We start from the raw sequence: 10,510 nt of genomic DNA, 5'->3' as shown, positions 1-10,510 counted from the left end.
AGAAAAGTGTATGATATGGAAAAGGAGCTCCAAAATTTAACCAAGGAAAATGATTTGCTAAAATGCTAGAATCAACCAAATGGAAACAAATAACTCTATGAGGAACCAAGAATTCATCAAACAAAACAACAAGAAAGAGAAATTAGAAAAAGAATTAAAATACCTCAAAGAAAAAATAACTGACCTGGAAAACAGATCCAGGAGAGATAATCTGAGAATCATAGGCCTACCACAATTTCATGATGAAAAAATGGGCCTGGACAACATTCTCCAAGAGGTTGTTACAGAGAACTGCCCTGAGATACTAGAACATGAGGGTAAAAAAGAAATCGAGAGAAGCCACCAGACACCTGCTGAAAGAGATCACAAACTGAAAAGTCCTCGAAATGTTGTGGCCAAACTCCAGAACTACCAGATAAAAGAGAAAATCCTTCAAGCGACCAGAAGGAAACAATTCAAATATTGAGGGTCCACAGTGAGGATCGCACAGGATTTGGCAGCCTCTACACTGAAATATCGGAAGCAGTGGAATACAATTTTCCGGAAGGGAAAAGCACTAGGGTTACAACCAAGGATCACATACCCAGTGAGATTGAATATATATTTCCAGGCAAAGAGATGTTCATTCAATGATAAAACAGAGTTCCAAACCTTCTCAGTAAAAAAGGCAGAACTGAATGGAAAATTCAACCTCAAATTATGAGATGCAACTGTGACTTAGAAAGGTAAACAAGGAAAACACACATAATTGTAGTATTTTATCCTTAACCAAATAATTCTGGAATTTGGCTACAATATAACTTGGCATTTATTTTTATGTTAAATTTATTTTTAGTTTTCAACATTCATTTCCACAAGATTTTGATTTACACATTTTCTCCCCATTTTTCCCCTAATCCCAAACCAAGATTGCAAGCCTACTGAATACCCCTTCCCCAATCTGCTCTCTCTTATATCCTTCCCCATACTCCCACTAACTTTCTAGTAGGGCAAGATGGATTTCTCTACCCCATTGCCTGTACATCTTATTTCCCAGTTGCATGCAAAAAAATAACATTTGTTTTTAATGCTTTGATTTCCAGATTCTTTCCCTTCTTGCCTCCTCATCCAGCTCCACTGGGAAGATAAACAGTTCAATATATGTTGTACATGTGTTGTTACACAAAATGTTTCAATAGTAGTTATATTATGAAAGACTAACAATATTGCCCTCCATCCTATCCTGTCCCCCACTTTTTCAATTTTCTACTCTGACCCACTCACTTTTCAAAAATATGTGCTTCTAACTTCCCTCTTCCCCAATCTGCCCTCACTACTATCATCCACCTTCTTATGAAAAAAAAAAATCCAGATATCGTGGATCTATAGTCAGGATCAAACAGGACCTTGCACCTTCTACTTTAAAAGATCTGAGGGATTGGAATATGATATTTCATAAGGCAAAGGAGTTTGGACTACAACCAAGATCAACTACACATCAAAATTGCGCATGATCTACATGCAATAAAATGGGCATTCAATGAAATAAGGGATGTCCAGACCTTCCTAGGGATAAGAGAAAAGGACTGAATATTTGATCATAAAGAGATTCCAGGAGACCACTGCTATAGTACTCTGTGCTGGATAAGGTGCTATTTGTCAATGTAATTGATGATTACTAGTTCTGGGTTGCAGTTCAAAGGTAAGAGGAGTTGTTATATTCATGAAGGGAACACCTCACCTTCCTGCATTAGGAACAGAGCACAAACCAGCTAGGCTTTGCAACACTTCTCCCCAGAACATACCACTCAGGAGGCATCAAAAATACACAGGCCCTAGGATTGAACTGTGAAAACAGAAAGACATAATAGACAGAAGTTCAGATTAGTCATCTCTCCCCATTTTCAAAAGGTAAGTAAAGTCCAACCCTAATAAAAAAAAAATCCCAAATTTAATTAGTAGGCTGAGAAGATGAACAAACAACGACACAAAGAAATTGAACATAGAAAGCTATTATGATAACAGGGAAACAAGACATAAACTCAAAAGAATACAATAACATGAAAATATCTCCACTCAAAGCCTCAAAGAAAAAATGTAGATTAAATGTAAGTCTTTCATATATATATATATATATATATATATATATATACATATAGATAGATAGATAGATATAGATAGATTTATATAGATATAGATATATATGATACCTAGATGAACTAAAGGAAATGAAAAAAAAGTGATAAAAAATGCTAAATAAACCCTCCAAGAATGGTAGAGGAAAAATTGGGAAAATCAGAGGTGTGCCAAACAGCAATAAAAAGGAAGTTAATGCTTGGTAAAAAGGCAAAATACTGAAACATAACTTTAAAAACTGCACAAGTGTTAAAATATGTACAAAAGTGTTGAAGAAAATGAATTATTACAAATCAGATTTGGCTAAATGGCAAAAGAGGTACAATACCTTAAAAAATAAAATGACTCTTTAAAAGTTATAATTAATAAAGTGGAAGCTAAAGACTTCATGAGACATGATGAAAGAATAGAATATAGATTTAGACCAAAACTGAATACCATAAACCAAGAGAAGTGCCAAAGGGATACATGTTTTAGACAGAGTGATAACATAATTAAATTAATATAGCATGGAGTAATTTACCCTTCAGGTCCATGGATAAGGAAAGAATTTATGATAAAGTAAAAAATAGGGAGCACTGTGGGATATAAAATGGATAATTGGATTACATTATGTTAATAAGATTTTGCACAAACAAAAGCAATGCAGGCAAGAGTAGAAGGAAAGTAAAGACTGTGGGAACAATTAGAGCAAGGTCCTCTGACTAAGACTTCATTTCTCAAATATATAGAGAATTGAGTCAAAGTTATAAAAATACAAGTAATTCCCCAATTGATAAATGGTCAAAGGATATGAACAGGCAGTTTTCAGATGAAGAAATTAAAGTTATAAATTGCTTTTGTTTAGTCATTTTTGTTTCGATCTTTTGCAACTCTTCATGAACTTGTTTGGAGTTTTCTTGCCAAAAATACTAGAGCACTTTGTTGTTTCCTTTTCCACATCATTTTACAGATGAGGAACTGAGACAAATAAGTTCCCTGGTATCACATAGCTAGTAACTATCTGAGGCCAGATTTGAACTTAGTAAGATGAATGTTCCTGATGTCATAACTGGCACTCTATCTCCGGTGCCACATAGCTGCCTTAACTATCAACAATCATGTGAAACAAAATGCTGTAAATATAATTTGATTATAGACATTTAGGCTAAAATACTTTAGAGGTGCCACCTCACACATATAAGACTGGCTAATATGACAGAAAAAGAAAATGATAAATTTTGGACAAGCTAAAAATTTGGACTAACACATTGTTGTTGGAGTTGTGAGCTGATCCAACCATTCTGGAGATTAATTTGGAACTATGCTTATAGGGGTATCAAACTGTGCATATGATTTGACCCAGTACCACTATTAGGGCTGTATCCCAAAAAAGATTTTTTTTAAGGAAAAGGACCTATATGTGCAAAAATTTTCATAGCCTCTATTGTGGTGGTGGCAAAGAATTGGAAATTAAGAGGATATTGGGAAATGGTTGAGCAAGTTTTTTTTATATTACTGTAATGGAATACTATTGTGATATAAAAAGTTACAAGCATGATGCTTTCAAGAAAAAAAAAACAGCAACCTGGAGAGACTTACATGCACAGATACAAAGTGAAGAGAACAGAATCAGAACCTTTTACAAAATAATAGCAATATTGTACGATGATTAATTTTGAATGACTTTTCTATTCTGAGCAACAGTGATCTAAGACAATTCTAAAGAACTCATGATGAAAAATTTTATCTATCTTCGAAGAAAGAACTGACAAATCTAAGTACAAATTGAAGCATACTTTTTTTCTGAGGTTTTTTTTTTTTTGGTCTGTATTTTCTTTCACAAAAGGACTAATCCAGCAATATTGTTTTTATTTGTTCTTCATCTTTGAAAAAGGACCAATGTCATCATGATTTTGGAATAAAATAGTAGATGTTGGTTGATGTCTTAACTTTCCCATGAATTCCATTTAAGTGAGGCAGAGTTGTGCAGTCTTTTTCCCAGAGTCATCATAGTCTAGTGGTAGAACAAAAGCCAAGATGACTTGGATGGCCTGGGAAGCAATGGATGACCTTGTTGTCTATGCATTCCAAAGTGCTGGTTGCATCCAACCATTCCTCCACTGCCAAGTTTTCACATGCTTGCTATAGACATCTCCCTAACACCAAAGCCTCAAAAGCATTGAATACCCTAAGCCTGGTTTAGCCTGATGATTTTACTGAGGTTTGCGGTTTGGTTGGAGTAGGTATTTAGGGATATTACTGTAATGTAGAAAGCATAAAGATGTTAAATATAAAAATGCTTATCATCTATCTTGCATCATTAAATTGTCTGTGAAGCTGACATAGAAGCATTTTAATGTAAGTGAGAAACAAAAATAGAGAATACATATCAAATTCAAAATGAAAATTGAGTAAATAAAAAAATAAAGGAAAAGAAGCCATGAATAGAGAGGAAGTATATTCAAAGTCAAAAAGAAAAAAATAAAAGATGATAATTTGCTGTCAAGAATTTTCAGCTTTCTGTCAGTTTGATTTCTTTCATTAAAGACCCTACTTCCCATTGCTTATAGTATATGTAGCCTGTGCTCAGAAAATCAAAGGAGGCTTCTAAGGAAAAGCAGAAGACTAACTATATATAAGCAATGATGCAGATGAGACATTTCATGAGCTTACAATTTCAGAGACAAATTTAGACAGTATTGACTTCAAATGTGCCTGATTCTTCCTCCCAACATTTGTGTTGTATTACTGAAAAGGGGCACCCAATTGAAATAAATTATTTAAGTTGTACTTCAGTAAATAGATTTTTTTCAAAGAAACTATTCCTTGTCAGGATGATCATTGTCTTGGGAGATTCAAGCTGACTAAAAGTGTGAGGAAATAATTACTCTCTTCCTTTTTCACTCATTTAACCCCTTTCCATTCTCTCAAGCTACCAGTGTAGCTTTTTATTCAAGTAAATTATATCCAGGTGAATCACGGAAAATAAGTCATTTCTGTCCAAAAGACAAGATTATCAACCAGCAGGATTCTCCTTCAACACATGGCAAGGGGCATGGCTGGGTTTGCTTATGTCTGGGGGGAAGTGAAAACTTCTCAGAACTTCCCTCTCCCAGCAGAAAGACCTTTCAGAAGGCCCCTCCTTCCGGCCAGTGATGGGTCTGGGACAGCCCGAGCTAATTTCTCCCCATTGCTGTGAGATATTCCCCCCCACCCCCAACCTTTCCCTTGCTGTCAATCAGCATCCTTGTTCTATGTAAGCCATAGTGGCAGGCTCCTCTGCTGTTTACAATTGGGGAAGATTTTCAGCATAGACTTGAGCCCACCTCTCAACCAATGGGAGAAGGAACTCCATTAAGGTATAAATCTTGTTCTGCCTTTTGTAACATGCCTCTTCCTCATGTCTTGGGGAAGACTGCCCTCTTCACCTGGGGAAGAGAATACATTCCTGTTTCTTCCTAAGAGATCTCTGTATTCTTGATGAAATTGTGGATGAGGCTTTTCATCAGAGACACTTAAAACAGAAGTACACAATTCAAACATAAAATCAAAATCTCGTTAAGATGGAAGTCTTTATTTTGCAATGGAATATATGAGAGATTTCAAGGATGCCTTTAGTTTTTACACCAAATATTTCCTTCTAATATTTTGGCCCCTGCCTTTAACCTTTTCTAACAACAAAGAAAAACATTTAAGAAAAGCAAACTTACCCAGTTGCCACTTAAAAATCACCACCATCTAAAAGCATTATACCCTCTTCCAAATCTTTAATCCCTTTCTCTTTATTAAGAGGAAGGTATGTTGTGACATCACTGTGGCCCAGAGGGGTCCATTGCAGCAGGAACCTAAGCAGAGGTGGGCCTAGACACCCTGAGGGGCCCCGGGTCCCCAGCCAGGCCAAGCCCTTGTAGGCCCCACAGACACAGGCCCAGAGCAGGCAGTCCCTGCCCCTACTGAGGAGAACCTGTGGGGCTCTGGGGCCGGGGGCGGGGGGTGGGGAGCTACACTTCAACAGTAATTGCAAAGGCCACAGGGCAGCATCAGCCTCTATATCAGCCTATAATGGCAACATGGAAAAGATCTTTCTGGATGCACAACACGAGTCTAGATGGAGCAGCTCCAAGAGTTGTGACTGTGAGAGCCTGCCCCTTTCACAGACACCCCAAGATATTAACAGAAATTCTGAAATGGATATTCACAGCACTGCAGAAAAGAACAGCTCCCAGTCTGTAGAAGACTATATGGAAAGACATAAAGAAGTGGAGAGCATCCCAAAGAAGAACTCTGAATGGATCTGGGACTGGTCCAGCAGTCCTGAAAACATCCCCCAAAGAAGTTTCTTTTTAAGCACCCAAAGCACTAGGCCACTCTCAGCATCAGAAATACAAGTGTCATGAAGAAGGGGGGCATTTCTTGACAGAGTTTCTGAAGGTTTTCCTCCCGTCCCTGCTGCTCTCTTACTTCCTCACCATTGGTTTGACAATCTACATTGGAAGATGTATCACCAGCTCCACCAGCACCTTACAGGGCAATGAGGCTGGGAGTCTGGCCCAGCAGCAGTTAACTGTCCCTGAGCATGCAGAATGGTTAAAGGAGGAAGTCCGTCTGTCCATGATGGCTCCTGTGACTTCTGTTCATTTGTTGTGTAAATGTCATATTCCTAGTTTAGTAGAATGGGAGGATAGATAGCTGTATTGCTACCTGGGCTGCAGCATAGGGAGCAGGTCAGACTGATTCACCTCCTCTTTGTAGGCTTAGCCCTTGTTCTCTGATGAACACCTTTCTAATCCCAGTCCTAAGGCTTCTTGGACTCCCATGAAATCCCCAAACTTCCAAGTTGCCCTAAACTTTGCTACCCCCTTGAACAAGTGAATCATGTCATTATTAAAAGTATTATGTTTAGGGGCTTTTCCAAAAGGCTGTAGAATTGCCTCACATGGTTCCAGAAAACCCCCTGTGACTGTCTGCCCCAGCTGGGGCAGCTACTTGGCAAACTCCCCATCCATTCCGCTGGGTGGTCTTCTTGGGCAAATGGGAAAAGAGAGCAGAAGCCCCCATGGTGGTCTGTTTATCTTGGGACAGTCCATCCAACACTGATATTTGAAGTTGGCCCCCTCCCCTCGATTGGTTTCCTGTGTAGGGGCTTCTGTGGCTTCTAGGAGTGCTGGCCAGCTGCCCCTGCTAGGCCTGCTTGACTCCCTGTGCTCCTTCTTGGCCATTGCCCAGCTTCTCCTACCTTACCCTTTATCCACTAAAGAGACTGAACCAGGAAGGGAATCGTTTTGTTTGCCAAATCCTTCTGAGATGCCTGTGTTTAGGTCAAATTCACCAGAGACTTGTGGCCCCACCAGAGGTTCACATCTTCTCTGTTTCCCTTGGAGCCAATATTTTCTGAAAAGAGGCCATGCCTTTACTGTTCTGGAAACACTCAACATTTGTTTATATTTGTCTCTGATGTTTCTCCCTACTACTCCTTTTGATATGAAGTAAATAAATGCAACCTTGTAATTTGAAAAAGCAAATCTCTCCTTATCTGCCATCAACCCCTTCTCCACAAGCAGAAACATGGCTCATGCTGGTTATCACCCTTCTCAGCATATCCACTATGGCGTCCCTTCCTCAGTAATGCTTTGAGCTATCTAAGCACCCACTAAGTTGGTAGCACAGTCCCCACAGTCTGCCTTGGAGAAGCAGCCCTATTTACTAAGATAAGGAAGAGAGACTCACAAAGAAGGTGCCATTCTGTGGCTAGCTCCCTCCTTGGCCACCCTACCAATCATTAAGTTAAATTGACAGTAATTGCCATGTGCCCAAGCATCTTACAAATTATCTTGTGTTTTTATATCACCTTCACTACTGAGCAATTCCCTTTCCTCCCCAATAAACCATTTTTTTCAGCAATTGGGGTTATGTAACTTGCTCAAGGTTACACAGCCAGTTATTTTTGGGTGGGTGCTAAGTGTCTGAGCCTGGGATTTGATCTCCAGGTCATCCTGACACTGGAGCTGGTGCTCTTACTTGCTATGCTACCTGGCCGCCCCGAATAAACAATTTCTTGTAACAAAGATTAAAAGTATTTCAGCCAAATTAACACATCAAAAAAAAGAGGAAGGTATACTTCATTGTCAATTTTTGAGGACCAAGACTTTTTGAGTCAAGTTCAACTGATATTTAGTATTACGATCTTATATATTATGGAAGTCATGTATTTTTCTTTGTTAAAAAAAATCCTATATTTCTTTAGTTTGTACTTCTTAGTTAACTTCACATGTGGCTTGATTTATATCAATAGAGTTTATAACTTTTCAATTATAATGTTATCCCTTGTTGGAAAGGAGACTGATGTGAAGTTTTTCTTTTTCTCAGACTGAAAAAGGAGAAATAAGATCAGGATGAACAGAAAGGTCATGGCATAGGGCAGGTTTGGGAACTTCTAAGACCTATAGAAAGGACAGAGGGCTCCAGTGAGCACAGTGAGATGGTGGAATTTATTTAATTTCAAGAATAGGGTGCTGCTACCGAGTATTGAATATGATTATAAACATTGGGAGCTTTGATTGGACCAATGAAGCATTTAATGAATGACTGTCAGCCTGTGATAGAATTGCTGTCACCCTCTTCATTTCATTTATCAATGCCTGGTGAATTGGTAACAATTGCTCTTAAATTTTATTTTCCCTCTATAATTTTATTATGGATTTTGTCTCCAGACAAGCTAATTGTACTGCATTCTTAATTAAATATTTTTAAAAATGAGTGGACCATATGATGGGAGGGATGGGTACTATATATTATTTTCTCCTCCTGAATACTCTCTGATTATTTTAGGTCTCTATGACCTTGCTCTTTTCTTGTATTTCTCCATCCTGTACAGCCATTCATAAGTCTATTTCACTAGTTCTTCATCATGTTACCTCCATTCACCATGTGTATTCTCTTCTTCCATCCCTCTGCTGTATCCTCTTCTCTTCTATTCTCTTAATTATCCACCTTAAGATGCATTATTGGCTCCCGTGCATTCAATCATCATCTGTGATTTCCAGATCTGTATATCTGGCCCTAGTTTCCCTTTTGAGTTACAATCACTCATTGAATCTGCCTTTTGTAGTTCTCAAACTAAATGTCCTATAAGTATTTCAAACTGAACATATCTAAAACAGAACTCATTTTCTTGTTCTCCCTCCCCCATTCCCTATTTTTAACTTTGATGTTATAATTTAAGGAAAGACTAACCTCATAATCACTCGGGCATGCAATCTTGCAGTCATGCTTTAGACCTCACTTTCATTTTCTACACAGATTCATCCAACCTGTTTCCAGTACAGAGACAGGGAGGCTCTACTCAACTAAATGAATGCTAAGTCCTTGCTTAATATATTTTCCAGACTGTATTTTAGTAAACTTTCTTTTGTTAACTGCTAGGTTGACTGAAATTATTGCTTTTTATTCACATCTTGGTTCTGAATGAACTGATGTCGGACTTGGTCTTTAATAGATTCTGTGGTTAACATCATGGCCATGGATGAAGTGGGTAGACTTGAAATCAAAATCTCCATGGCTTACTTCCTCTTACAGTCTGAGTACAATCAGTCAGTCACTATGTATTCAACACCTACTATGTGACAAACCTGTGTTAAGTGCTGGGGAATACAAAAAGTGGCTAAAATGAGTCCCAGTTCTCAAGGAGTTCACAATCTAGTGGGGAAGTTAACAAACAAACAAATGTGCATGAAAACAAAAACTGTATCTGGGAGAAATAGCAAGTAATTAAGAGATAGGAGGGAATAGAATTAAAAAGGAAATGGGAAATGCTTCTTATCAAAGTGGAGATTTTAGATGGAGTTTAAAGGAAGTCAGGGAAGTGAGTGTGTGAGGAGGAAGAGCATTCCAGACATGGGGAACAGAGAGAGAAATTGACCAGAGATGAGATAGAGTATTTTGTGTGTGAATAGCAAGAAAGTCAATGTCACTGAACTGGAACCATGCTAATCACAAAGTTTTCCATAGTCCAGAACTTGGATACTGAGTGAGTATTAAGCCTCTACTGTCAAAACCAAACTCTGATCTCTTCAATAATCTTTTAGAGGAGTATCAAAATGAGAATCACACCCATTCCCTTGTCCTCCCTGTATTGGCGGTGGAATAGTTTGCTTCTTCCAAATTTATGAACTTTAGGCTCTGCTTCCTGCCACAATCTTGGAGTAGTACTTTGAGCCTGAGATATGTCTTTTTCTTCCTCTGTTTCTTGAAGAAACTGAGGAAAAAATCTCAGTCCTTAGTCCCTGCCCACTATCAATCTTGGATGATTTGGAAGAGCTGAAAAGTAATGTCTTTTTGTGTGAATGATAAGGCAGAATTCCTCCTGTATGGCCTTTCTCCTTTTTATAGCTCTGGATGAGACTATAGAGAGAAA

At 38.2% G+C, this 10,510-nt stretch overlaps 1 pseudogene; it reads left to right on the top strand.

Annotated features, from left to right (window-relative positions):
- Nucleotides 1-250: 250 nt before the first annotated feature.
- Nucleotides 251-6,786, top strand: LOC138171055 (BCL2/adenovirus E1B 19 kDa protein-interacting protein 3-like; annotated as a pseudogene).
- Nucleotides 6,787-10,510: the final 3,724 nt, after the last annotated feature.

This window comes from Petaurus breviceps, unplaced genomic scaffold, assembly GCF_028583685.1.
Source record: "Petaurus breviceps papuanus isolate PSGF00001 unplaced genomic scaffold, PetGlider_PUasm1.0 126, whole genome shotgun sequence".
In the NCBI taxonomy this organism is placed as follows: domain Eukaryota; kingdom Metazoa; phylum Chordata; class Mammalia; order Diprotodontia; family Petauridae; genus Petaurus; species Petaurus breviceps.
This window is presented reverse-complemented; position numbering and strand designations above follow the sequence as displayed.